The sequence below is a fragment of the Acomys russatus genome, chromosome 3 (genome assembly GCF_903995435.1).
Source record: "Acomys russatus chromosome 3, mAcoRus1.1, whole genome shotgun sequence".
Lineage (NCBI taxonomy): Eukaryota > Metazoa > Chordata > Mammalia > Rodentia > Muridae > Acomys > Acomys russatus.
In genome coordinates, this window is record NC_067139.1 from 32315425 (window position 1) to 32341981 (window position 26557).

The window sequence follows — 26557 nt, forward strand, 5'->3', positions numbered from 1 at the left end:
TTTATAAGAGTTGCTGTGAAAGGTGCGGGTGTATGGCCCACTCCTTTAATCCCAGCACCTGGGAGGCAGAGACAGGTGGGTCTCTGTGAGTTCGAGGCCAGCCTGCTCTACAGAGGAAGTTCTAGGACAGCCAGGGCTACCCAGAGAAACCCTGTCTCAAGGAAAAAAAGAAAAGAAAAGAGTTGCTGTGGTCATGGTGTCTCTTCACGGCAATGAAACCCTAACTAAGACAACAGACTAGCTGAAACAAAGAATTATGGGTTCAGTGAGAGACCCAGACTCACTATATAAAGTGGAGAAGTCTCAAGGAAGACATCCAACATTAACTCAGGTCTATACACACCCATCCACAGACATGCACCCACAAACACGAACCTGCACACACCATATACATAAGCAAAAGAGAAACAAAATACACAAACTGAAAGAAAATAATAAACAACTAAACAACACAGAGGACAGTAGGAAATGTCTAGCCATTTGTCAATGGGTTTCTGGGAGTAGAAAGCATAAAGAATGAAACCAAAGAAATATGTTAAAAAAAAAAAAAATCAATGCCCTCCAATTTTAAAAAAATCCATAGGCTAAAGAGTATATGTAAACCTCAAGAAGGCAAAGTAAAAAGAACATTACACAGGTCACAGTTGTGTGCCACCACTCCCAGTTCTAAATGTTTGGTTTTGTTTGATAGCAAATGGGTTGGGAGGCAAGGTCGTGCTACCTTCAAAGGAGGGCAGCTGGCCTCAGTGAAAACCTCTGAAAATGGTCTGCATAACACTTTGCGAAGGGTTGGAGAAAAGGCAACTGCCAATTAATAATTATAAAGCAGGAGAGAAAGCATCAAGAGTAAAGATGCGTTTAGGCACCGGTGGTCCTGAGGAATGGATACGGAATAGAATACAAAGGAGACCTTCAGCAAAGGACAAACTGTCCGCTGGAAGTGCGGGGAAGGTCAGAGAGCAATGGGTAGGATAAACACATTAGCCACTCGCACTAGCTCTGACTACACAAGGGGACAATAATATCACATGAGATATGCAAGACAGATGTGGACAGATGCAGTAAAGTGTGAGTATGAGGTCCTGAGTTCTATCAGCAGAACCCACATGAAAACTGTAGGGAGGAAGACAGCTTGATGGGAAGGAGATAAAGGACAGTGGAGGAGAGAGTAATGACAATGCATTGTGTGTGTGTGTGTGTGTGTGTGTGTGTGTATGAAATTGTCAAAGAACAAACTAATAAAAATCATTTAAATTTAAAAGCCAGGGCTGGAGAGATGGCTCAGAGGTTAAGAGCACTGTCTATCTACTCTTCCAGAAGTCATGAGTTCAACTCCCAGCAACCACATGGTGGCTCGCAACCATCTATAATGTGATCTGATGCATACTGTTTACATAATAAATAAATCTTTAAAAATAAATACATAAATAAATAAATAAATTTAAAAGCCAGGTGAGTTGCACACTTGGCCCCTCTCCGACAGTGGGGAGGCAGAGACAGGGCTCTCTCTCTCAGGCTCTGTGACCAGCTAGCCTACCCTGTATGTAAGCTCTGGGCTACTGAGAGACTCTGTCATAAAAAAATAAAACCAAGATGGAGATAGGGAGATGGCTCAGCAGGTAAGAGCATTTGCTACCCAAGCCCTATGGAGCTAAGTTTGGGTCCCCAGTACCTGTGCAAAAAGCCATGTGTGGCCATGCGCAGGCCTGCATCCAGTGATGCGTAGCGCAGAGACAAGAAGGACAATGGGGCTTACTGGCTGCCAGCCTAGTTCCAGGTGACTGAGAGACTCTGTCCGAAGGGAATAAGAGTGACAGAGCAGAATACCAGACATCCTCCTCTGGCCTCTGCATGTAGACACAACATTCAACATACACACCTGCACACACATGCATAGACCACACACAAACGCATACACAACACTAAGATGGCCCTCAAGGAACCCAGGAATGAGACCAAGGTTGACTTCTGGCTTCCACATGCATGTGTACACATTTTATAAAAAAATTTTAAAAATCATTTGGGTGGTGCTCGCTTCGGCAGCACATATACTAAAATTGGAATGATACAGAGAAGATTAGCATGGCCCCTGCGCAAGGATGACACGCAAATTCGTGAAGCGTTCCATATTTTTATGGAAAAATGATAGCATCTTTAACAAATGGTGCTGGTCTAACTGGATGTCTACATGTAGAAAAATGCAATTAGACCCTTATTTGTCACCATGCACAAAACTCAAGTCCAAGTGGATTAAAGACTTCAACTTAAAACCAGAGACATTAATTCAGTTAGAGGAAAAAGTGGGGAAGAGCCTGGGACACATAGGCACAGGAAACAACTTCCTGAACAGTACACCAACAGCCCAGGCCTTAATGTCAACAATTAATAATTGGGACCTCATGAGGCTGAGAAGCTTCTGTAAGGCAGGAGACACTGTCAAGAGAACAAAGCGACAGCCTACAGACTGGGAAAAGATCTTCACCAACCCTACATCTGACAAAGGTCTAATATCCAAAATATATAAAGAACTCAAGAAATTAAACACCATAAAGCCAAACAATCCAATTGCGAAATGGGGCTTGGAACTTAACAGAGAATTCTCAACAGAGGAATATCAAATGGCCGAGAAACACTTAAAGAAATGCTCGTCCTCATTAATCATCAGAGAAATGCAAATCAAAATGACACTGAGATTCCATCTTACACCCATCAGAATGGCTAAGATCAAAAACTCAAATGATACCACATGTTGGCGAGGATGTGGAGAGAGAGGAACACTCCTTCATTGCTGGTGGGAATGCAAACTAGTACAACCACTTTGGAAAGCTATCTGGCGCTTTCTCAGAAAAATGGGAATAGGGCTTCCTCAAGACCCAGCTATCCCACTCCTTGGAATATACCCAGAAGATGCACTACCACACAAAAGGGACATATGCTCAACCATGTTCATAGCTGCCTTATTCATAATAGCCAGAACATGGAAACAGCCTAAGTGTCCCTCAGTAGAAGAATGGATAAAGAAACTGTGGTACATTTACACTATGGAATACTACTCAGCTATTAAAAACAAGGAATTTCCGAAATCTGTGGACAAATGGATTGAACTAGAAATTATCATGAGTGAGTTCACCCAGAAGCAAAAAGAGTTAAATGGTATATACTCACTTATATCGAGACACTAGCCCAAGGGGTACGTCCCCATGGAAAACTTTACCTATCAGGAAAGTGGGTCAGAGGGGAGGACATACTATTGAGACTTTAGGTGTGAGAAGCCTGGGAGAATGAGGAAAAGAAGGATCCAGAGGGTCCTGGAAAACTACAGGCGGGTCTGGGCCCTCGGGTCCTCCTCAAACTATGACACCAGTCAAGGAAAATATAGGCAGTAAACTTCGAACCCCTACCCAGACTAGCTGATGGAAAGGACATTCTCCACTGTTAAGTGGAGAAGGAGATCTGACTTTCACACAAACTCTGGTGCCCCATATTTGACCATGTCCCTTGGATAGAGATGCCTGGTGGCACTCAGAGGAAGGATAATAGGTCATCAAGAAGAGACTCGATACCCTATGAGCATATACAGGGGGAGGAGGTCTCCCTCAGTCACAGACATAGGGGAGGGGAATAGGGGGGGGGAAGCGGGAGCGAGGGAGGAATGGGAGAATACAAGGGATGGGCTAACAACTGAGATGTAATTTGAAGAAATTAATAATAAAAAAAGGAAAAAAAATCATATGGGTGATTAAATTACCTAATAATATCCCAAGAAGCAGAAAAGAGTGGCCGCACAATGCTTGTGTTGCCTGGGAGGTGTCCAGAAAATGCGAGTTTATAACAAACCTTAAGAAAGTCAAGAAATGCAGTGTAATTTCCAGTATAACTTTAAAACAAAATTAATGACAGATGCACAACAAACTAAGTGCAAACTCAAAACTTCCCAAAGAACTGCTTGCTTAATTAAAGGGCATCCACACCTGTGAAGACAGAGTGGTTGTGAAGATCGCCGCTGCGAGCATGTGCAAGCATGTGATGAAATAATGACCCTCAAATTGCACAGACACAATGAATGAGATGAGACGACAGATGAAATCAGCACTGCCTTGCAGAGCCACCATGCCAATTACCCTGCTGTCCTAAATTACCCGGCCTTAGCCCTTGCCTTCCCCAGGGCTTGCCCACAGTGGAGACAGAGACTGTTCAGCCATCTCTGGAAAGCTAGTGTGTGATTCCCTCCTCAAGAGGCAAAGTAACTGCATACGTGATGAGGAGCTGTGCTCTACCAATGTCCCCTTCCAGGACACCTGAGTGAGGACAGACCTCCCACCCCTGCCTCCAACAGGATCTGATAGTGCAAGGGGCTGTCCCTCCTTCATCAAGGGCATTTCACAGTCTGAGACCCAGGAGCAAAACTCTATAAACATGCCGTGACTGCGTGTTAGAAAGATCTGGGTTTGGGGATTCTCTTCCTCCCTCAAATGTCCCTTCCCCTGTGCCTCTGTTTCTTTAGTCAGTTACTTAAGGTTGTGCGTAATGGGACAGCTATGTGTGCCATAGCCCACAAAGTGACCTGGAGATAGGACCTCTGCCCTCAAGGCTCGGCCCTGAGGCTGTGCAGGCTGGTGCTGGTCCTACTGTGGGAAACAGGATTCAGACAAACTCAACAACAGCAGGTGTCTGGTCGGAACCCGAGCTCCTGAAAACTCATTCAGGATGCATGTACCACCTGTGTATTTAAGACAGGCCAGAGTCCTGCGTATACCACACTCTCAGGGGCCTGGGTGGGTGTTCCTGGCTGGAATGTCACAGCTAGGGGCCATCAGCAGCAGGTGTGAAGAGGACAAGAGGACGGCACTGTGGTGCTGCTGGAGCTAGTCTGGTCTACAGAGTGAATCCAGGACAGCCAGAGAGCTGTTACACATATAAATAAAAATTAAAAAAAAAAAAATCCAGCCGGGCGTGGTGGCGCACGCCTTTAATCCCAGCACTCGGGAGGCAGAGGCAGGCGGATCGCTGTGAGTTCGAGGCCAGCCTGGTCTACAAAGTGAGTCCAGGATGGCCAAGGCTACACAGAGAAACCCTGTCTCGAAAAAACAAAAAAACAAAAAAAAATAAAAATAAAAAAAAGATCCTTTAGACAGGAGTGCCACACCAAACCCAAACCCAGCGAATGAAGGAATGAACAAGAGAAACTTTCTTCATCATAGTATTTGACTTCACTGAAGCTTACATGAGCCCAGGAAGAAGCGTCCAAGATCTCTCCATTTGCTCATCCCCTGAAGGGTCTAAGGGTGCCTCTCACAACTAAAGCACAAGAATAAATGTAAGTCAGTGAATGAAGAAACAGTGAGTCGATGAGTGAAAATCAAGGCATGATGGGAGAAAGAATGGGTTAAATGGGCAACCGAATGACAAAGAAGTGTCTGAGCAAGTGAGTGGAGAACGAGGAAATACATGGCTGAAGGAACAGATGGAACTGAATAATGATGGACAAGGAAATGATATGTAAAACAAAATGAGTGAATGAACAAATGTGTGATAAATGAACGAGTAGGTTAGTGAGTGCATGGATGGATGGATGGATGGACGGGCGGATGGAGGAATGGATGGATGGATGGATGGTTGGATGGATGGATAGATGGATGGATGGACGATGGAGGAATGGATGGATGGATGGATGGATAGATGAATGGATGGATGGATGGGTGAATGGATGGATGGATGAATGGATGATGGATGAATGGATGGATGGATGGATGGATGGATGGGTGAATGGATGGATGGATGGATGGACAGATGGAGGAATGGATGGATGGATGGATGAATGGATGGATGGATGGATGAATGGATGGATGGATGGATGGATAGATGAGTAGAAAATGAATGAGTAACTGAGTAGTGAATGAGTGGGTGGGTGACTGAGAGACTAAGAAAGCAAGGGAGTGGGTGACTGACTGAGAAGCATGGAGGCTAGCCCCCTCCCTACGTCCCCTCAGGCAAACACAGATTGAGGAAGATTTAAGAGTCAGCACCTAGACGCCAGCACCTCCTCTCCTTGGAATCTCCCAAAACCTGCAAATGAAGGTTCTAGAACACTAGGCAGCTGTACATCCTGGAGCCTCCACAGCTTGCTACCTGTCCTGCGTCCCACGTTCTATTCTACACACACATTGCAGCTCGCACCTCATGGCATATGTCATATGCTAGGGCTTCTTAACCCATCCCCACTTGAGAAACTGCTATGTGACTCAGGAATGCAGGTATGTAAAATAGACCTACAAACCTAACATTGGCTGAAGATAAATCATAAACATTGTGCTTTACAGCAACTCTTTGGAGGCCAGAGAGATGGTCCAGTTGGTTAAGTGTCTGCTGCACAGGCTAGAGGATGTAAGTCTGAATCTCTAGAACCCAAGTGAAAACCAGGCTTGGCAGTGCGCATTTGCAATACCATGCCGGGGGCAGCGCCAGGAAATCCATGGAGCTCACTGGCCAGCCTTCCCAAATCAGTTAGCTGCAGGTTCAGTGAGTGAGTAGAAAATGATTGAAAAAGACTCCTGATGTGGACCTCTGGCCAACACACACATGTGCAGACACATACCTGTACACACCTTCACATGACCATGTATATATAATACACAGACTGAAATTCTTTGGTTGGTGTATATATGCATGCATGTATGTATATATATATGTATGTATATACATATATAATTTATTCAAAATATTCATACTAATGACATGGGTGCTTGTTTATTTTTACATAGAGAATTAAATATTGGCCAAATATTCAATGCTATAAGAGATAGAGCATCTTTTGCATTTTTCAAAGATTTTTTTTCATAGTGGATTTTTTTTATCTTATAATCAGTGCTGAGACTGTCAATTCACATCCATAGTGCAACATGGCAGAAGTGTGTTTAAAGCCCTTTCAGAAACAGTTGGAAACTCTATCCCATTCTAAAGCCGAAATTCATTGAATGGATTTTTTGTGAAACTCATGTCAGTAACTCAAATAGCAATTTTTTTATTTATCTGTTTGTTTGTTTTGCTTACCTTGCTTTGTTTTTGCATGTGGCAGGATCTCCTGTAGCCTGAGCCATATTGAGTCCCTATGAGCGCAAAAGCCTCTGTACCACAGGAAACACACTGCAGCTCATGATCATAGTTCTAAAGCAGGGATTTCAGGCAGGGTTTCCCAGCATGAAGGCATGCGCAGTACAAAGCAGCTTGATACATGGGTGGGGGCTGTCAGAGACACCTGGAACTCCTTATGTGTTTGATTCTAAATTAATTTTTTTTCACGTCATGTTCAGAAGCCTTTTGTTGTTGCCAGATTTTCCCCAGTCCCTATATTCAGTCATATGACTCTACGTGAGGCCACCACCTCTATCCGATTTAAGAAGCTCGATCAAGGCCAGGTGGTGGTGGCACACGCCTTTAATCCTAGCACTGAGAGGCACAGGCAGAGGCAGAGGCAGGTGGATTTGCTGTGAGTTCAAGGCGAGCCTGGGCTACAAAGAGGGTCCTGGATTGCCAAGGCTACACAGAGAAACCTTGTCTCAAAAAACCAAAAAATAAAAAAAGAAATGACACTCGATCAAATACCATATGTCACATGTGCTTCCACTCTATGTCACATCACAACACATTTCATGTCACACAGCATACAGCAGCCCATGTCTGGCTGCAGTCCTGGGTTACACACCACACATCAGGTTACATCACCACCTCTTCACCTGTACTTAGCTTCCCCTTCATGGTAAAATCAAAGCTTTGTTAAGATGTGAGAGAGAAAAAATAAGAGCTGGAGGGATGGCTAAGGAGGTAAAAAAAAGTCTCTTGCTGCCAAGCCTGATGACCTGAGTTCAATCCCCTAGGCCTATAATAAACTCCTGCAATTGTCCTGTGTCCTCTACATGCATGCTGCGGCATGTGCGCACACACACACACAGAGTAAACAAATAGTATGTATATATGTATGTAAATGTAATTTTTAAAAATGTAAAGACCTAGCCAGGCGTGGTGGCACACACCTCTAATCCCAGCACTTGGAAGGCAGAGGCAGGTGGATCGCTGTGACTTTGAGGCCAGAATGGTCTACAAATCAAGTCTAGGACAACCAAGGCTACACAGAGAAACCCTGTCTTGAAAAGAAAACTTAAAGACTTGGTAAGATAGGCAATCACTCCACCTTCTCCTGAGGAGTCCAGGGGGGAGGCCACACTGCCCAGGCTAGCTGCAGACCTTGTGGTTGTACACAAGGGCCCCTCTTCCATTGCAGTGCATGTTGTCCCTTGGCCTCAGCATAGCCCGTTGGTAGGAATAAATCAAGATCAAGAGGAGTCCAGGCTGTTCTCAACTGAGGTCCCAGAGGCTTGGAGCTGACTACACAGTTTGCTTCCAGGGAGAGAAGCCCTGGGCCACCATCACCTACCATGTTTCCCAAGCCACTGGCAGCAAAGCACAGGAGGGTTCAGTCAGAACATCATCCTGTCCACGTTCCAAGTGGGCAATGGGCACGAGGACCAACAGGTCCTGACCCAGGCCTACATTCATCCACTACTGCAGGGCAAACACAACTGTGCTGACAAATGCATGCATGTCCAGCCCCATCCCACCTGGCCTCATGGCCAGTCTCCTCAGATCAGAGGTCTACATGCATCTGTCAGCTCTCTGCCCCTGGAGACCAGCAGAAGGAAAAGAAGCTATTTCCAAGGGGCCACATCTTGCAATCAGGCTGCTACACTCTTGGGCAGATGAGGCTGGAAAGCTCAGGCTGTTGTGCGCTGACACCAGGCTGCTCCAAACCACACCCACTGCAGACTCTGTAGCGAGCAGCTCGCCAAGCATGTGCAAACAAGAACACACAGAGGGCACACATCACAGGGAGAGGAACCAGCCCAATGACCAGTCACGTGACCGGAAGTCCTCACTTTTGGTGACGAGGACAATGTATTTCCTCTACTGTTTTCAAAAGTATTACTCAGAAAATATGAAGCATCAGGTAATGTGACACACAAAAATAGCACTTGCAGGGGAAAAAAAACTGCCCACCCCAGCCCTGAGACAGACACAAGATGTCACCAAAGCAAACACTCACCTGGAACTGTCATGTCAGCTCCTGGGCTCTAAGGGGAAAAGCTTCAGGCTGCATGTTATTCTGTCTCTTGCCTGGGAATTGTCCCTACACTAGTACTTACAATAGCAGAATGAACGAGACACCTAGGAGGGCTGAGCAGAGACCCTGAAGGAGAACTGTGGGAGCCTCATGATGCCCCTGAGTGGGAGGCAGGCAGCAAGCACGAAGGTGCAATCCAGGCTTCAGACACAGAAGATTCCCTGATGCATGGGGCTCCTTCTCCTGTGTCTCCCCAATTCTCTGCCATCTGTAGTGCTCTGTGAGATCTAAGACAGTACCCGGTGAGCAGGAGAGCAAGCGTGTTCCAGCGCCTCAGGAGTGTGAGGACCCGGGCCATGACCCAGGCAGCAGAGGACTGTTTACAGCGAGACTATTTTCATTTCCACGGCAAGGTTACCATGGAGTTTAATTCCTCAAGTGCTCCCTTTGGCATCTGCTCTATAAATGGCTTTGGGTTTGCACCAATATACTCACTGGAGAGAGAATTGCCGTTTCTGTGAAGCGTGAATGCCTCTCCCAAAGTTTCTGCTACCTGCCAGGGTACTCCTGAAGGAGCTTAAAGGAGGGTCTGGCCTCATTCGCCATGAGCATAGACTAAGCACCTGCTTCCTACTGAAAGAACTGTGGAAGGCAGGGGACATGTCTCTTGAGGGTGCTTAGCTAGGGGATCCCCTCCCTACAGAGGAATGGCCCACAAAGACAGGCTGAACCCATCACTCTGCAACCTGAGCTAAGGATCTTAGCATAAAGTGGAGGTCTATAGGCCCTGGTTGCCAACCCAGGGTGGAGTGAGCCCTGCTAGGTACTTCTATTTTCTTATCTATTTGAAGATACCCTCAGTAGCACTAACTTATTGCCCAGGTCCTCAGTGAGCTCCCCCAGGTGGCTAGTCTTCCTGGTTTGGACAATCCACATACAGTCAGCCTCTCAGGTCTAGGGAGGGTCTGGCAGAGGTTGAGTCCTCACTATGAGCATCTCTGTGAACTCCATTCCAGCAGAAGAAGAGAATGGCCTGGGAGGTACTTCATCTTTCCTAGGTCTGACAGAGGCAGAGCAAGTCATTGCTGCCCCCTGCCCCATCCTTGCCCCAGGACACACAGTTCTTTCTACCCAGGCTCCTACAACAGCTGCTGTCACATACATCCCCCAGGGAGCTGAGGAAGAGGAGGGCAAAGAGAGGCCCTACACACCTCTTCATGTCTCTCCAGGAGACTGAGAACCTTCCAACCAGGGGCATAGCAGAATAGTGGGCTATGATCAGGGCCAGCTTCTCAGGGTGGGCAGGTGTGCGTTCACCTAAGACACATAGGACATGTCCTACCTATTCCCCATCAGTCATCATCCTCATGATGTACCAGGGAGGAGCCAGAGCTGTGCAGTCCATGTCTCAGATGAGGAGAGGAACCAAGGTGGACTCCAGGCCCATCCGCCCCCACACACACACAGTCACATGCTGGTAATTCAAGGGCATCATATAACATCTATTCTCTTCTTGGTCCTTCTGTCAAAACTCCCACCAACAGCAGGATCTCAAAGGAGCAGCCCTGACCTACAGAGAGGACCACCTGGGAGGGGACAGACACCAGCACCACATACAGCATGCCCACTGGGGCCCTGCAAAAGAGCAGGGAGACATCAGAGAATTCCCTGCAGAGCACCTGGGTCCTTGTCTGTGGAATGGGCCATGAACCAAAGCTGCTGTTGCTCCAGGGTAGACCCACTCTGGTGTCCCTTTTCACTGCTATGCACCCCTTTCTAGTGTTGCACAGGTCCTCTGGCATATCTGGGGCCCAAGAGCTGCTCTCAAAATATACCCATATCAACCCTGGAGGCCAGGCTTTCAGAGGTACCACGGAAAGGGCCCCAGGACCAGGTGCCGCCAAATCAAGGCTCCTCCAGCACTGCCCCAGCTCTGTGCCACTCAGAGTAAAAGTCAACACCAAAGATAAAATAAAATCCCTCAGCAGTGCCAAAAATACCTCCCCACGGGATGAGACTCAGCGGGCGCCAGCTTCCACAGCAGCAACTGTTGCTATGGAGACCAGGCTCCAGACAGGCCGCAGGGAGGGCCAGAGGGACAGAGAGGAGGCTAGGGAGGGACAGAGAAGGGCTGGCCAGAGAAGTTAGGGGAATAGAGGGGCGCCACAGGGTTGACAGGAGTGAGAGGCCTAGACTCCATAGCTGAAGGGGGTCAGAGAGGAAACCAGTGGGGCACTATATGGAAAGGAAGCTAGAAGGTGGGGGACAGAGGAGTCAGTCTCCCCAAGTGACAAGTGTTCTAGGCAGAGCCCAAACATCAGCCTTGACCCATCATAGTCATCTGCTCTTCTGCCATGAGGTTTAGTCCACCCCGTCTTCATCCTAGCTGTCCCTCCCCGAGCCCTGGTGAGGCCAAAGGGTACAGTAGCCATACTGTACAACATGCTGTAACCCCCCTGCCCCTGGAAAGGGTGGTCCCCACAGAGCCCTCTCAGCCATGGCTCCTATACACCTCCTATACGCTGGTATAAGTGATCTGCTAAAGAAACCATGGGGAATTGGCTCAGCACTGAATCTGATGGCCGAGTGGCAGGTGGGAGGCAGGATCTGGGCATGAGGGGCCAGCACAATGCTCATCTATCAGCACACTTCAGACTGCAGCCCAGCAGCTCAGGCTTCTCTCAGACAGCCCTGCTCCCTTACCTACCGAGCACTGCTTAACTGTCCTAGCCTGATCTGAGCTGTCCTCAGCCTAAGGCAGAATCACAGCTCTGCAGCCTGAGAGAGATAGAGGGCAGGTGGGCTAAGCCTCTCAGCTCCTCAGCCCTGCTACACTGCCTGGACAGACCTGACATGTGCCATGCCCTCCTGGTGGCACTCTCTGGGCCCTGATGTGTTGCCATCTTCAAACAGGAGACAAAGCCTCCCGGCCTATGCCACAGAGCATGCACCATCACCCATCGTCATCTTCTCTGCTACACTCAGGCCTCAGGCTCGGGGAAGGTGCCTGCCTTCAGGGAGGTTGCCTTGCTCTTGTAGTTTCTCTGTGCCAGGCCCCTGGAGCTTCCTTGCTGGGCAAACAGGACTTCCTATGCATTTATGAAGAGCTCTGAGTCCTCAAGGAGCTAAGTTAGGCTCCCCACCTGAGTCAGGTGGAAGCCAGGTACCAGCCTGTCCCCCATAGCCAGGCTGGGGAGACTCAAGCCTCAGCCTCCGCAGTAGTACAGAGCATCAAGACGGGGCCTGACAGATGCCTCTTTTTGTTTGTTTGTTTGTTTGTTTTTTCAAGACTCACTTTGTAGACCAGGCTGGCATCAAACTCATAGAGATCTGCCTGCCTCTGCCTCCCAAGTGCTGGGATTACATGTCTGCGCCACCACACCTGGCTTGACAGATGTCATTTTAACACCAGCTTGGACACCTGGCAAACGCCATTAGACATGGTCCTTGGGAACAAGTGCACAGTCCCCACAGGAGCCCCACAAAGGCAGTCCAGCCAAGAGCTGCCCCCTCCCCATGAGCCCTAATACCACTCAGCTTGGAGCACTCCCTCCAACTGTGAGTGTCTGCCAAGAATAGCCTGCACGCACCTTGATGTCCCCCAAGCCCCAGAAAACCTTCCTGCTGAACAGGGAGGACACGCTGGTTGCAGTGACCGTTCACAATCACATCTTTGACCCTTGTGATTCAGCCTCCACCAGGAAGCCTGCCACAGCCGCACCCGCAGATGAGAGAAAACACGCAGAAGCCTTTGTCTAAAGGCTGTCAGCCGTGCAAATATTCACCCTCCCATCACACAGCCCCCCCGGGGGGGGTCCCCAAGTAGTTCCTGCTCCTCCTAAAAACACAAGTGTCCCCTGAGCCAATGGGGCAGGTAGCCCTTCCATAAAGTCTCCTCAAAGGGTTCTTCGTTCCCACAGAAGCACCCCCAGGGCAGGACTGTTCCCATGTGAGCACATGTGGCCCAGCAGGATTGTCCACACACCCAGCCATACAGGAGGCCAAAATAAGCCATAGAGAAAGGCACCAGGGCACCTGTACATTGCCAAGGGCTTGTGCTATAAACAGGTCACCACTTCTTTTCCTAAGCCTGGCCCAGCAGCTAAGAACAGGTAGAGTTGCCGAGAGTGGTGGCGCACGCCTTTAATCCCAGTGCTCAGGAGGCAGAGGCAAGGCAGATCACTACGAGTTCAAGGCCAGCCTGGTCTACAAAGCTAGTCTAGGACAGCCAAGGCTACACAGAGAAACCCTATCTCAAAAAGCCAAAACAAACAAACAAACAACAACAACAAAAACAGGTAGAGTCAGAAGGATGAGGCCCAGTCCAGCCCTTCACCACCCAGTAAGCACTCCAGGTGGGAAGCTGGCAGCGGCTGCTGTTCGCTCTGGCAGGCAGAGGGGCTCTGCTCTGGCCTGGGGTGAAGAGACACAAAGAACCTGCCTGAAAACCACCGGCAAGCCATCAGGGAAGCAGCCAGTGGAGCTGGAACGTTCCAAAGTCACCATCTCGCTCCCCTGCACGGAACAGAGCCTGTCTTTGTCCTTCTATCACTGTGGTCATCAAATATTTACTGAGGCTGACAGGCCATTTCAGACAGGCCAGAAGTGAGTCTCACAGGCTCTTCCTGGGGGCAAGAGGAGACAGAGCTGGGAGGAGAGAGGGGCAGTAAACACAGGGGTGCAGGTAGCCACTGGGAAGAGAAGGGGGAGACTCCAGCAGGACGCTTGGGGCCTCAGCCAACACTTCATCTGGGGCTTAGGTCGTAGTTATCGGAGAAAGTTGTCAGGGACATCAGCCAGCTGGGCTGCTACTCTGGCCCTGCTCCCATGAGTACTGCCACAGAAAGGAAGTGGCAAGGGCCTGAGCCACCTGCAGAGAGCACTCAGAGGGAGAACCTCCCCCCAAAGCTTCCTGCAGCACTTGCTCCCCGGTCTGGCACAGACACCCTTTCTCTTTTAGCGAGAACCATCCTAGAGATGTCATTTGGGGGTCTTGTGTTTCCCAAGTTGGCCTCATAGCTAGCTCATCAGGTAGCCAAGAATGACCTTGAACTTCTGATCCACCTGTTTCCACTTCTTGAGTGCTAGGATTACAGATGTGCACAACACAGCTGGTTTAGTCCATGCTAGGGACTGAGCCCAGGACTCCTTGCTCGCTGAGTTTCAGCCCCAGCACCTCTTGTTTGTACGTTTCATCTTGAACGTACACAAGCTATTAACCCAGGTGGGATAGGCTGTGGGCCACTACCACACCTGTTCCCAACTCCACCAAAGACAGGCAAATGGTACAGGAACCCCAGAACAAACTTCAAACTCCTGATGGTGTCACAGTGAACAGAACCTCCACATATCGCCCACATGAGACTACCGACAAGTGCCATGTCGCCTCCACTCCTGGGGCTGAAGCCACACACAGCACCTGCCACACGCACTGGGCTGGTACAGCAGGCCAGCAAGTAGGAGAGAGACCTTCTTCCCACCTCCAAGCCCAGTACTAGTGGACCTTGGCTTTCCGGAGACAAAGGTGCCCACACGGGCACAGCAGGCAGACGTTCTCAGTATGCCTTCTTAACCTAACAGCCTCTCAGTAGCTGAAGCAACCTCGCTCGACTATGACCTGTCTGCTATGGCACCTGGCCAGCCCCTGACACTGTGCCAAAGGCTTAGGGGTCACGGGGCCTCTGAAACTCCCTGCCTTTCCTCACTCCCCTCCACATCCTTGTGTTTTCCACACTTCTTCCGAAAGGGTCAAATTCTCTCCTCTGATGAAACTAACTACTAAGGAGAAGAAACACCCAGGCCTATCTGGAGCAGCGCTGGAAGCTTGCTGCTGATGTGAAGATGGAACGGCAGCACCCCACAGCACCCCTTCACTGCCAGAAGCACAAACCCTACTGCCAAAGGGGGTGAGGGGGCCAGGCAAGAGAAAAAGAGAAACACTGAAACCCTAAAGGCATGGGAACAGGGAGGAGGCACTGCACCCCAAACTCTAGACATTAGCTAGCTTCTGGGAGGCACAGCCAGGCTGAGACCACACCCCAAAATAGGAAGAAATTCTCCTAGTGTCTCTCAGGCTCAAAGACTGTAGCCTCAGGCTCAGCCTGGAAGGGTACATAAGTTTGGGCCAATTGGAGGGCAGAGGTAAGGGCTAAGCAGAGTCTCTGCCCACACCTGCCCCCTAGCAAGGGGACAACAGGTAGGGCTGGTCCAGGCACAATTTACAATGTAATGGACCTGTGCCCATTATTGCCCAACCAATCTCAGGTGGGGGGTGGGGGGTGGGGCTAGGATGAGTGGAGATGGCCCTGGGCAGTTGGTGAGACCTCTGCATATGTCAGCAAAGATGAAGTAAGCATGACACTGAAAGACTTCCCAAGAAGATGACATCAGACAAGGTCACCTGCCAGCAAGGAAGGCAGGTCAGAGCTCCATACCATATCCCGTCCCTAGAGACAGCCCCTTTTGATAGTCACCCCTCTGTTAGGGTGTCCCCCCAACAAAGCAGGTCCAGGGGTAGCAGAAAAGGAACAGCTCAGACATACTCTGCCCCAACTCAGGCCAGCCAGCCATCCTGTCAGGTCTCAGAGAAGTCACAGGAGTTCAACCAGTAGTCAGCGGACGGGGTGGGTGAGTCTATTATCCAAACCTCCTAACCCGGAGCGCAGAGTGAAGAGAGGCGAGGGGGTTCCTAAGAGCACCAAGTCAACTTAGAACAGAGTGCAACAGCTGCAGCCCGCTGCCCAGGATAGTCAGGTTTCACGGCAGTCCTGGGCTCAAGGCAGGCGCCTGAACAGCCATCCTGACATCCCTCTGCATCCTCCTCAGAAGGGAAAATGGAAGCCCTCCCTACTAGGAGCTTCTCGGTCTCCCATGGGGCCTCAGGGCACCATGGGTGGTGGCTCAGCTATTTCTGGGCTAGAAATACTCGTGTCTCTACAGGGACAGCAGCCCAGCCAGCCCCGTGACCTGCACGTGCGACACCCCATGGCAGCCGGCTACAGAGACATACAATCCAACCCCCACTGGGCAGAAACACCAGACAAAACCACTAGAAGCTCTATACATACCGCTGCCTGATAACACGGAAAGGCTAACTGGTAGCAGGTAATAAAGGAGCAAGGGGTAAGCCCCCAAGCCAGACTTCTTTTCTTTTCTTTCTTTCTTTCTTTTATTTATTTATTTAGGTTTTTGTTTTGTTTTGTTTTGTTTGGGGGGGGGGGGGGTTCGAGGCAGAGTTTCTCTGTATAACAGCCCTGGCTGTTCTGGACTCGTTTTATAAACCAGGCTGGCCTTGAACTCACAGCGATCTACTTGCCCCTGCCTCCCAAGTGCTGGGATTAAAGGCGTGCATCACCACACTGGGCCACCAAAGTTATTTTCATTGCTACTTCATAACTGCAGTTTTACTACTGTTATGAGTTATAATAGAAATAGCTGTGTTTTCCAATGGTCTTAGGTGAGCCCTATGAAAGGGTCATTCGACCCTCAGAGGGGTTGCAACCCACAGGTAGAGAACCACTGTTCTAGATTAAAATAGATGTGACAAGCGAATGCCACACCAGTCTCTTCACTGACTACATCCCACGTGTAAGCAGGGAGCCCAGAGAGAGAGAGAACAATCGTGGGAATCAAAAGGCCACACACCAGACAAATCCAACGGGATCCACCCACCTGGGCCTGGGCGGGGCCTTGCAGAGGCTCTGTGGGGACCTGTCCCTGTTCCTGTCAGGAGATGCTTGCTGAAGTATTCAGGGAGGAACCCAAAGTGGGTCAGATAAAACGCACACAAATGCAGCGATGGAGCCACCTGAGCGCCCAGCTCCTAATTGCACTCTGCCAGTAGCTAGGGATTTTCAAAAAGTACAAGTTTGAGGGGGAAGGAAACTGGACAGCTGGGAGAAGAAAACACTGTACTGGGGCCCATATGGTGGGTGAAGAGCAAGGGGCAGGACATTCCAGAGAAGAGGGCAAGCTGCCCCGGGGCCTGTAGGTGCCCACAGTGGCCAGGTGTGGAAAAGAACAGGCAGACTGGCTGGCAGGTGGGCTGCTCTGTTTGGGACCTACCCAGGCAGATGAAGGCTCCTTTGCACACAGCACTGATACTCCCTAGAGAGAGAAAGCCTACTGTCCCATCCTGGGCACCCAGGGTCCTCAGCCTCAGGTAACAGATCAAGAGCAGTTATGCCAATCAAGCCTTTCCCAGACACCCCTGCAGCTATGAAGGCCACAGATCCTTTTGCAGCCAGAAAGGTCAAAGAAGATGTCGTACATATGTATATGTGTATATATGTATGTATTTTTGTTTTGTTTTGTTTCTCAAGACAGGGTTTCTCTGTGTAGCCTTGGCTGTCCTGGGCTCACTTTGTAGACCAGGCTGGCCTCGAACTCACATTTACCTGCCTATGCCTCCTGAGATTAAAGGCATGCGCCACCACGCCCAGCTAGATATTTTTATTTAAGAATTAAAACACATGGGGCTGGAGAGATGGCTCAGTGGTTAAGAGCACTGTCTGCTCTTCTGAAGGACCCGGGTTCAATTCCCAGCACCCACATGGCAGCTCAGAACTGTCGTCTGTAATCCTAATTCCAAGGGACCTGACACCCCACACCAATGCACATAAAATAAAATTAAATAAAATTTTTAAAAAAAGAAGAAGCCGAGTGTAGTGGTGCATGCCTTTAATCCCATAATCCCAGCACTCGGGGAGGCAGAAGCAGGTGGATCACTGTGAGTTTGAGGCCAGCCTGGTCTACCAAGTAAGTCCAGGACAGTCAAAGCTACACAGAGAAACCCTGTCTCGGGGGGGGGGGGGGGGGGGGTGGGGAACAAAAAACAAACAAACAAACAAACAAACAAACAAAAAGGAGTCTAATGTCAATGAGTATGAGGCGAGCTAAAGAGAAAGAAGAAATAAATATCTTATGTCTCTACCAACACTGGCAAGTTGTCTCTGGAGCTCTTAATTGGCTGTCCCTAGATTTCAGATTCTAAACATGACCCAGGATAGGCATGGCTCAACCCATTCACAAACGCACACACACCGAGAGAAAGGCAAGAAGGGACAAAGGCAGGAGATGGCGGGGTCACGGGGCCAAGACCAGCTTTCCACATCTAGATCCACAGGTGTCAACAGCACCACTGACTCGTGCAGGACAACACACGCTTGCAGAAATACGAGAAAATACCACGAGAACACCTCTACCACCAGCCACCCTCCACCAGGGCATCCCATCCCACTCTGGCCACAAGATGCCCTACAGAGAGAGGAAAGGTGAAGGCAAGCCACAGTCTCCCCTACATGCCAGCAATTCACAACCAGTGGGCTTTGTTTTAATATTTATTTATTATTTGTTCAGTATTCTGCCCATATGTGTGCCTGCACTCCAGAAGAGGACACCAGATCCCATTATAGAGGGTTGTGAGCCAACATGTGGTTGCTGGGAATTGAACTCAGGACCTTTGGAAGAACAGACAGTGCTCTTAACCTCTAAGCCATCTCTCCAGCCCCCACAGTGGGCTTTTTAAAGGTTCCGAAAATGCTCTACAATAGCAGTGCCCAGCTGACCCAGCATGTCCCAGGCTTTTCTCTTTGCAGCCACACTTTAAACACATGCAAGACATTCAAGCAACAGAGATACAGTGGGCCACACCATTCGACCTTTCGTGGGCTCCTTCTGGATAAGCCTATCTCATCTCTGAAAACAGAATTTCCATGACTGATAGGCTCATAGCCCAAGGAAGTTCTCATCAAACCCAAGCCCCTTCCCTTTCCTTTCTGACTTGTCACCATGTTCAGCCTGGCTGAAATGTCCGTGTTGTGTCAGGCTGAGGCCTGAGCCAGGGGCTCCCTGCTGAGAAAAGCCCTGGTGCTACCCTGAGCCAAACCTCCAAGACTCTAGACACAGAGCCTCTCACCACCGTCCCTCACCCTCAGGTGGGGACAGTGCTCCTGGCCAAAACATCAATGACATCAAAAGCCTCCAGGACACAGCTGGCCCTTAAACAACAGGGTGAGGGGCACAGCTGCTTGAGAGAGCCCCCGACTCAGAGCTGCTCTGCTGGTCCAAGGAGCCTGACCCTAGAGCCGAGCTGAGCTACACTCTCTGGAAACATCTCCTCAGGACCAGCACAGGTTCCCTGAGCCAGGTGGAATCATAGCATGGCACAACCTCTTTCACAGCAACAAATCAAGACAGACTTGACAGCTGTCACACCCTGCGTGTGTGCAGAGCACTGAAAGGTAAAACACACAATCAATGCAGCTACATTTGATGAATAGTAGGTGGCTTTTTATTTCTGGGAACATTTAGATGGGTGAGGCCCCTCTTCCTTCATAAACTCCGTTTTGTGGAGAAGTTCTGGGTTTTGGAAGGATGGAGTTCCCTGTGCTGGGAAAGTTCCACATGTGTGGCACACTTAGAATCAATGAGACAAAATAGACATATCATTATTCTCTGGAGACAATGGTCAAGGCTGACGGTTTACTCAATGCCATATACCCTGTGACCTCACACAAGTGAAAGCTACCTGCAACCATCACTGTCATATCACACAGAATGGCCTCACTGTGTTCTGTTGCTTTCCATCCCTGCTTTATTTTCATTTTGCCTCCATGATTTTACGTTTTTCTGTTAAACTTAATTTCTTAAAATTGTATTTCTTTTTTTTGTTTGTTTGTTTTTTGTTTTTCGAGACAGGGTTTCTCTGTGTAGCCTTGGCCGTCCTAGACTCACTTTGTAGACCAGGCTGGCCTCGAACTCACAGCAATCCGCCTGCCTCTGCCTCCCGAGTGCTGGGATTAAAGGCGTGCACCACCACGCCCAGCAACTGTATTTCTTTTTTTTTTTTTTTTTTTTGGTTTTTCGAGACAGGGTTTCTCTGTGTAGCCTTGGCCATCCTGGACTCACTTTGTAGACCAGGCTGTGTATTTCTTTATTTACTGAGAGGAGGCACACATGAAGAGGTCAGAGGTCAGAACTTTCAAGGGGCAGTTTTCTCTCCACATTTGGATGCCTTCACCTGCTGAGCCATCTTGCCAGCCTTGGTTCTGCCTTTTAGAGCATACGTGCAGTCGATTCATTTTAGCACAGTAATATCTGCACTGCTATGGTATATTCATCATAGGCTGTCTTCTTTACTCATGGACATTTAGGATTCTTCCCTGTCTTTCATGGCTTGACAGCTCTGCCTGTTTTTAGTGCTCCATTTTCTGGATGTACCACAAAATCCATTCATCTACTGAAAGATATCTTGGGTGCTTCTATGCTTTAACACCTACAAATGAGGCTGTTAACACTCATGCGCAGGTCTTTAATGTGGGGGTACACCTTTCGATGGCTCGTGATAGGGTGGACACTAACAAGGAAGACTACTGGAGCACCGTTTTCCATTCCCCACCGTGATGAGGGAGCACTCCAGTTGCTCCATGCCCTCGTTAGCATGTGGTGTTGTCAGCTGCTCTGGCATTAGGCATTCTAATGAGTATTCGGCGTGTTCTCACTGGGGCTTGAGTTTGCATCTCCCTGGCAACATGTGATGCTAAGTATCTTTTCATACTTACTGGCTATCTGAACATCTTCACAGGCAAAGTCTATTTAGGCCTACTTAGGTCTTTTGCCTAGATGATGATGATGATGATGGTGATGACAATGCCTACTTAAGGCTTAAGCCTATATTTATTATTATTATTATTATTATTATTATTATTATTATTATTATTATTATTATTTTATCTGATTGTTTTCTTACTGCTGAGTTCTAAAAACTTTGTGTGTTTTGGATTCCTTTATCAGAGCTATTTGTCAATATGTTCTCCCTGTCTGTGGCTGGTCTCTTGACTGTCTTTCACAGACAAGATTTTAATTTTAATGAAGCTCAGCTTATCAATTATTTGGCCTGCGCTGTGCCTTAGGTGGTTCATCTAAAAGGTCATTGCCAAAGCCAAAGTCGCCTGGGCTTTTGCCTAGCTTCTAAGCATTTTAGACGTAGATGTGATCCTTTTCAGGTTGATTGTTTGTTCAGAAGGGCATGTGCTCTGGGCCCTGCGGTCTGAAGTGTGTGCGCTCTCTCGTTACCTTTTGTTTTGTGTCTTTCTGCAGAGCTGAAATGGATCCTAGCACCTAACTCAGCAAGCACTGTGCTGAGCCACAGCCCTGGATCTGAAGGTACACCTGTCATGGCCGGTTTATTTGTTGAAAAGCCTTGCACTACTCAGTGAAAAGACTCCTTTATTAAAGCCATCAGCTTTCTTTGTGTGGGTCTTCTCCTGGGCTTTCTTCTAGTCTTCCCATCTGTCTACTCTTCTACCAACATCACACTACCTCGATCACTTCTTTATTCTTTTCCATAGTTCTAATATATATTTAATGAAAGCTGGCTTGGCAGTAGTAATCCAATACTTTGGGAACCAAGAACAAAACCCGGGCTTCAGAACGCTGGGAAGCAGGGGGAAACTGCAGCCATCCTCCATTCACCAAACCCTACCAGCCCGCCTCTCAGGCAGAAGTCTTCACCCTGGGGGATCAGCAGGCACACCCAGGCCCTGACTTGCCTTTTGCAACTCCAGCTGTTGTGCTTTGCGCGCCCTGACCCTTATCTGCAACTTGGATGATGAGGCTGGTGCAGCCCAGAGCCCCAGGCTCTGCTGCACCCCACCAGGTGGAGACTGGGGCTCAGCCCTGCCAGGATCAACTTGCTCTCCATAGCCACAAACTGCTGTTTACCGTGCAAGTGGGAAGAGGGTCATTTCAGGGCCATCCATACGCTCCTCCATGAGATGCAATTCTGAGAGTTGGCCAGCACCATCCCCCTATCCCAAGGTAAAAACACTAAGGCTCTCAGTAACAAGTACCCCCCAATCAGGTAGCAGGGTACACACACATACACAGTATCCTCATGTATAGATACCTTGCCTGGCTATATGTTCCCAAACCTCCTTGCTACCACTACTCAGGGAAGTACTTGCTAAGACCCTAGGATCCATCTCAGCTCTGCCAAAAGACAAGGGTTTCACCACAGCTGCTGGCCCAGGGCAGACCGCAAAGGAGACCAGACATGCAGCCTAAACCTCCACTGGACCAGGTCAAGTTCTCTTCCCTTACTGCAGTAACCCAGGACCCGTGCATTCACTGGACACATTGCAGCCTCGGCCAAAAGCCAGGTCCAAGCCACAAGGCCCGAGAGACACCCACAGGGCACACAAGAGCCACAAGTAAAACTGAGCTTTCTGGAAGACGAGTGCAGCCAACTCAGAACAAGCCAAACAGCCCAGCACTGCAGGCCAGCCCTGCCCAGACTGTGTGAGCTTGCCCTGTATAGCCAGCTAGCAAAATGGAGATGAAAAGGACAACAGAGGCCCACAGTACTTCCTTATTGTGGCTTAGCACCTGAGGCGAGGAAACACTTGCTCCCACCTGTATGACTTTGTGGACAGAACTCACATCAGACCTGGGGGAGACACCAGACAAGGCTGGGGCTCCAGGAACCTCCCCCCTCTGGCCTGGCCTCCACCGGGCCACACACCCTGACTCACACCCATCCACCTCATGCTCCATGGCCTACACAGACATGTGAAGCTCCCAAAGGCAGGTTCTGCCAGCAAAACTGTCCTGTGTCCTGCTGGCCCAAGTTCCTGCCATGCTGTCCACACACCTCCTCCACCTTCACATCCTACGCTCTCTAACAACTGAGTGCACCAGAGTTGAGCCTCCTCCCCGCCCTCTCTACCTGGCTCTCCGCCATGTACTCTTGCCCTCTCCTCTGCTCAGAACACCCCAGACAAAAGTCCTGACCACACCCCCAGGCTGCCCTCGAGGCCCATCCAGCTGCCTCACCAAGCATACAAGGACTCCTGCACGCTATCCTAGCTTCAACCTCAGGGCCTCTACACAGTTGTCCAGTCCAGATGATGCAGTCCCTCTCCCAGAAGCCTCCTCGGTACCCAGCTCTCTCCTCACCACAGCATTCTGAGATCTGCCGACATTTCTCCATGCCTCCTGGGATCATGGCCTGATCCGTTTGCCATGGTGTCCCCAGGCCTGGAACCAGGGGCCAGGCTCAACCAACAGTCCCCCTCACCAATGAGCATGGTCACCCTAGAAGCATGGAGCTTCAAAGCCTGCCTAATCTTCAGGTGACCAAGTGCTCAGGAGCCATCCTGACCTCAGATGTCACCAGTCCACTTCGTGGCCAGGACACCCGGACTCGGCGCCTGTAGCTATTCCCAGCTCAGGGCTCAGCCAGTCACACACACACCACCTTGAACTCCTCCAGGCCTCAGTGCTCCATCCCCAAGTTGGCGTGGGGCCCATCTGATCTCCCAGTAACTACCTTTAGGTTGCCTGGGCCTCAGTCTTAGGATCTGGCCACTCTGCCCATGATAACAGGAGGAGCATCAAGAGTGTAAGTGCTCAGCACATCCCCAGTAGGACACATGCAGATAGAACATGGAAAGAGATGTGGATGTCTTCACAGAAAGTTCCAGGCCAGTGCCACTAGAGGTAGACCCAAGGTGTTTCACAGGCCATCTGTATACCAAGAGCTATAGAAACACCAGCTCAAGGTCATATAAACTGCATGTGCCATTTTCCCCTCATGTATGTGAAATGGGTCCTCAACTGGGACTGAGAAGAGAAACAGAGCCATCCTGCTTGCGTCACATGGGGATCTGGCCTTGAACCAGACTCAGTTGGGCACCTCCAAAGGCCTGGGCCTCTAAGAGCATCTCTCAGGTTTTTATTCATCTATAGAAGCACCTGCCTCTATGGGGGCCTGGCCTCCCCACACGCTAGGGATGGTAGCCACAGCCTGGACGGCTACTCACCATACCTGACCACATGTCTCACCACACACACCTCATGACACCACTCAAGAGTGAGAATGGGGGGCGGGAGGGGCCCAAGTGCCAGTGCCCACATTTCTACACCTGATGGGAAAGCCATACCCACAGGCCATTCAGGCAGAGAGAGCCAACCTTTCCCACCAACCAAAACAAGACTGCGGTCAGCAGGCATGATGGAGGCGAGCTCAGCGTTAACACAGACCAGTTGTCAATTATAGCTCTTTGAACGAAATTAGGCACTCGGGGGGATTAAAAACCAAAGAGAGAGGAAGAAGGCCAGGTGACCGCCAGCCAAATCAGGCCATGCTGTCTCAGAGTGTCCCCTCCCTACAAGCACCATTGCCTGCTGGGACTATACTCACTGCCTCCTGTCCCCACACCACAGAGCCAGGGGTGAGAGCAGATAAGGTAGCAGCCAGGCCTCCTGCACAAGGGTATCACAGCATGACCCTGGGACTCTCCAGGCCCTAGGCCTGGGACGTCCACTACACCTAGATCCCGTGCAGACAGATAGGACCCTTGGAAAAGTCTCAGTGGCACTGGGGCTGTCTTCCAAGGCATAAGCCACACAGGATGGTCCCTTGGGTGGCACTTGCTCCCAGCACTGGCAGCTGAGGACACTATGAATCTGACTAGAGCATGAGATGGGAACACACAGGTCTTCTAGAAGAACACTGTTGCGCTCAACACAGCAGCAGGACCCACTTAGTGACTGGAGGGCCCTGAGGCCACGTCTCCTCTATACCTAGCAAGCAAGGCTCTGGTATGGCAGAGGCTCAAAGATTTCTCACCCCCACACTTCCTCCTCAGGCAGCCTACCATTCTGCTAGAGTACAGCCAGTCTCCAAGCCAGGGACCGAGGACTGAGTACCCCCACCTGGCACAGGGCCCCACCATGGTGACAGCTACCTCCCTGCAATAGCAGCCTCAGCAGACAGATGCACAGGGACCTGAGCCTCAGAGGACCCTAAATCCCCTCAGAGCAGGGAGAAAGGATGAGGACAGGAGGAGTCTAGGGTGTTTTGCTTCCTCCACTGCCATTATAATAAAGCACTCTACTAGCAGGAGTAAAAGCGCCTTCAAAGGATAAATAACAGGAGGAAATACCTTCAAATGTCACACACACACACACACACACATACACACACACACAACTAAAAAAAAATTCAGATTCCAGCTCTGCCTGTCTACAGCTGAGAAGGTGGGCCATCTCTCTGTCCTTGATGTGGACCGAGCACATACTGCTCTCCCTGTCAACCCTTTCAATACAGAGTAACTAAAAGGAACCCAGTGTCCTCTAAGCTACTCATAAGGCCTGTGACTGTGTTGACTCCACCCCTTGGCAGAGAACCCTGGAAAGAGACTTCAAGCAGTGTACCACTGTGGAGGCCACACTGGGCCCACCACTGAGGGTGCAAAAAGGAAGCAGCTGCTCAGCGGGCACCTGAGTAAACAGACCAAAGCCCCTTGAGTGTCCAGAGAGCAATGGAGGCTAACTTCCCCAGGAGAAAAACAACAACGTCCTGACAGACTCTCCTTTCACCATGCCATCCAGAATTCAGGAGCTTTCCCCAACAGTTGGAAACACCAGAGATTGGAGAGGTTCAGGAAGAACCCAGTACATAGTGGATAAACCAGGCTCCCTCCTGGGTCCAAAGTCAAGAAAACTATACCCCACATCCTGCTGGGGTCCTCTGCATATGATGAACGGGGATCCCACCCCAAGACAAGGACTTTGGCTTCCCTCTCCTAGCCTGGGCCCTGATCTGCATATCTCCAGAAACCTCTGCTACCCCACTCTCTCCTCCGCACAGGAGCCTCTAAGTGGGCTTCTCCCATAGCCCTGTCCAGCAAGCCTGTGCCCCACACCCCAACCAGGCTTCTGCCGTCCTTCCAGATCCTGCGACACCGGCTACCTCCTGAATGGTATCAAGAAGTCACCCAGTGTTCCCACCGTCGACGATGTGCCTCGTGGATGTGGAGGCTTTCACAAGGCTCTAACTGGCCCAGACCCCAGTCATGTGACCCTTACCTTGGTGGTCCAGATAGAGGAGGGTAACCCCACACAACGCACTGCAGCCTTAGCCAAACACAGAGACGTGAAGACAGTTTCCCCACCTACTTGGGGAGAGGGGGTTTCCCACTCTCCCCCAAGCAAGGAACAGCACTAAAATCCAAAAGCTACCCGATTTTTACCTAGAGCCACGTATCCAAAGACTCCTGGCCAGGGGCCAGGCCCCATCCTCTGCTGCCCTGCCCACAACAAGATCAGACTGACTTGCCTTGCCTTAAAGGGAAGGGTTGAACTAACAAGAACCCAAAGCCTCTGAGATGCTGCCTCAGGCAGGCAGGCTTGGCCTGTGGAAGTCTGTCTCACATGCAGCCTGCTGCAGCACCCCTGCTCTGTCCTCTACCCTTGGTGACATTCCATAGTAGCAGCCCCAGCCGGTGCTGAGGGAGCCACACTGGTCATCCGGCAAGGGCAGGAAGGTGGGGAGCCAAGAATCGCGCCATTCTCCAGAACTGAGAATCACCTCCCCTTCCTGGGTCCCCTCTCCTCAGTGCCTCTTCAGGTAGCAGGGACATACGGCACATTTCAGGG

The 26557-nt window shown here is 50.0% G+C and overlaps 1 protein-coding gene and 1 non-coding gene across 4 annotated transcripts in view; one reads left to right on the forward strand and one right to left on the reverse strand.

Annotated features, from left to right (window-relative positions):
* Wnk2 (WNK lysine deficient protein kinase 2) overlaps positions 1-26557 on the reverse strand; it is a 112336-nt gene that overhangs the window by 83311 nt on the left and 2468 nt on the right. The gene's annotated exons all lie outside the window — the stretch shown is intronic.
* On the forward strand, positions 2028-2134 carry LOC127187312 (U6 spliceosomal RNA). Its single transcript, XR_007830460.1, has one exon. It is a non-coding gene; the product is annotated as a U6 spliceosomal RNA (small nuclear RNA).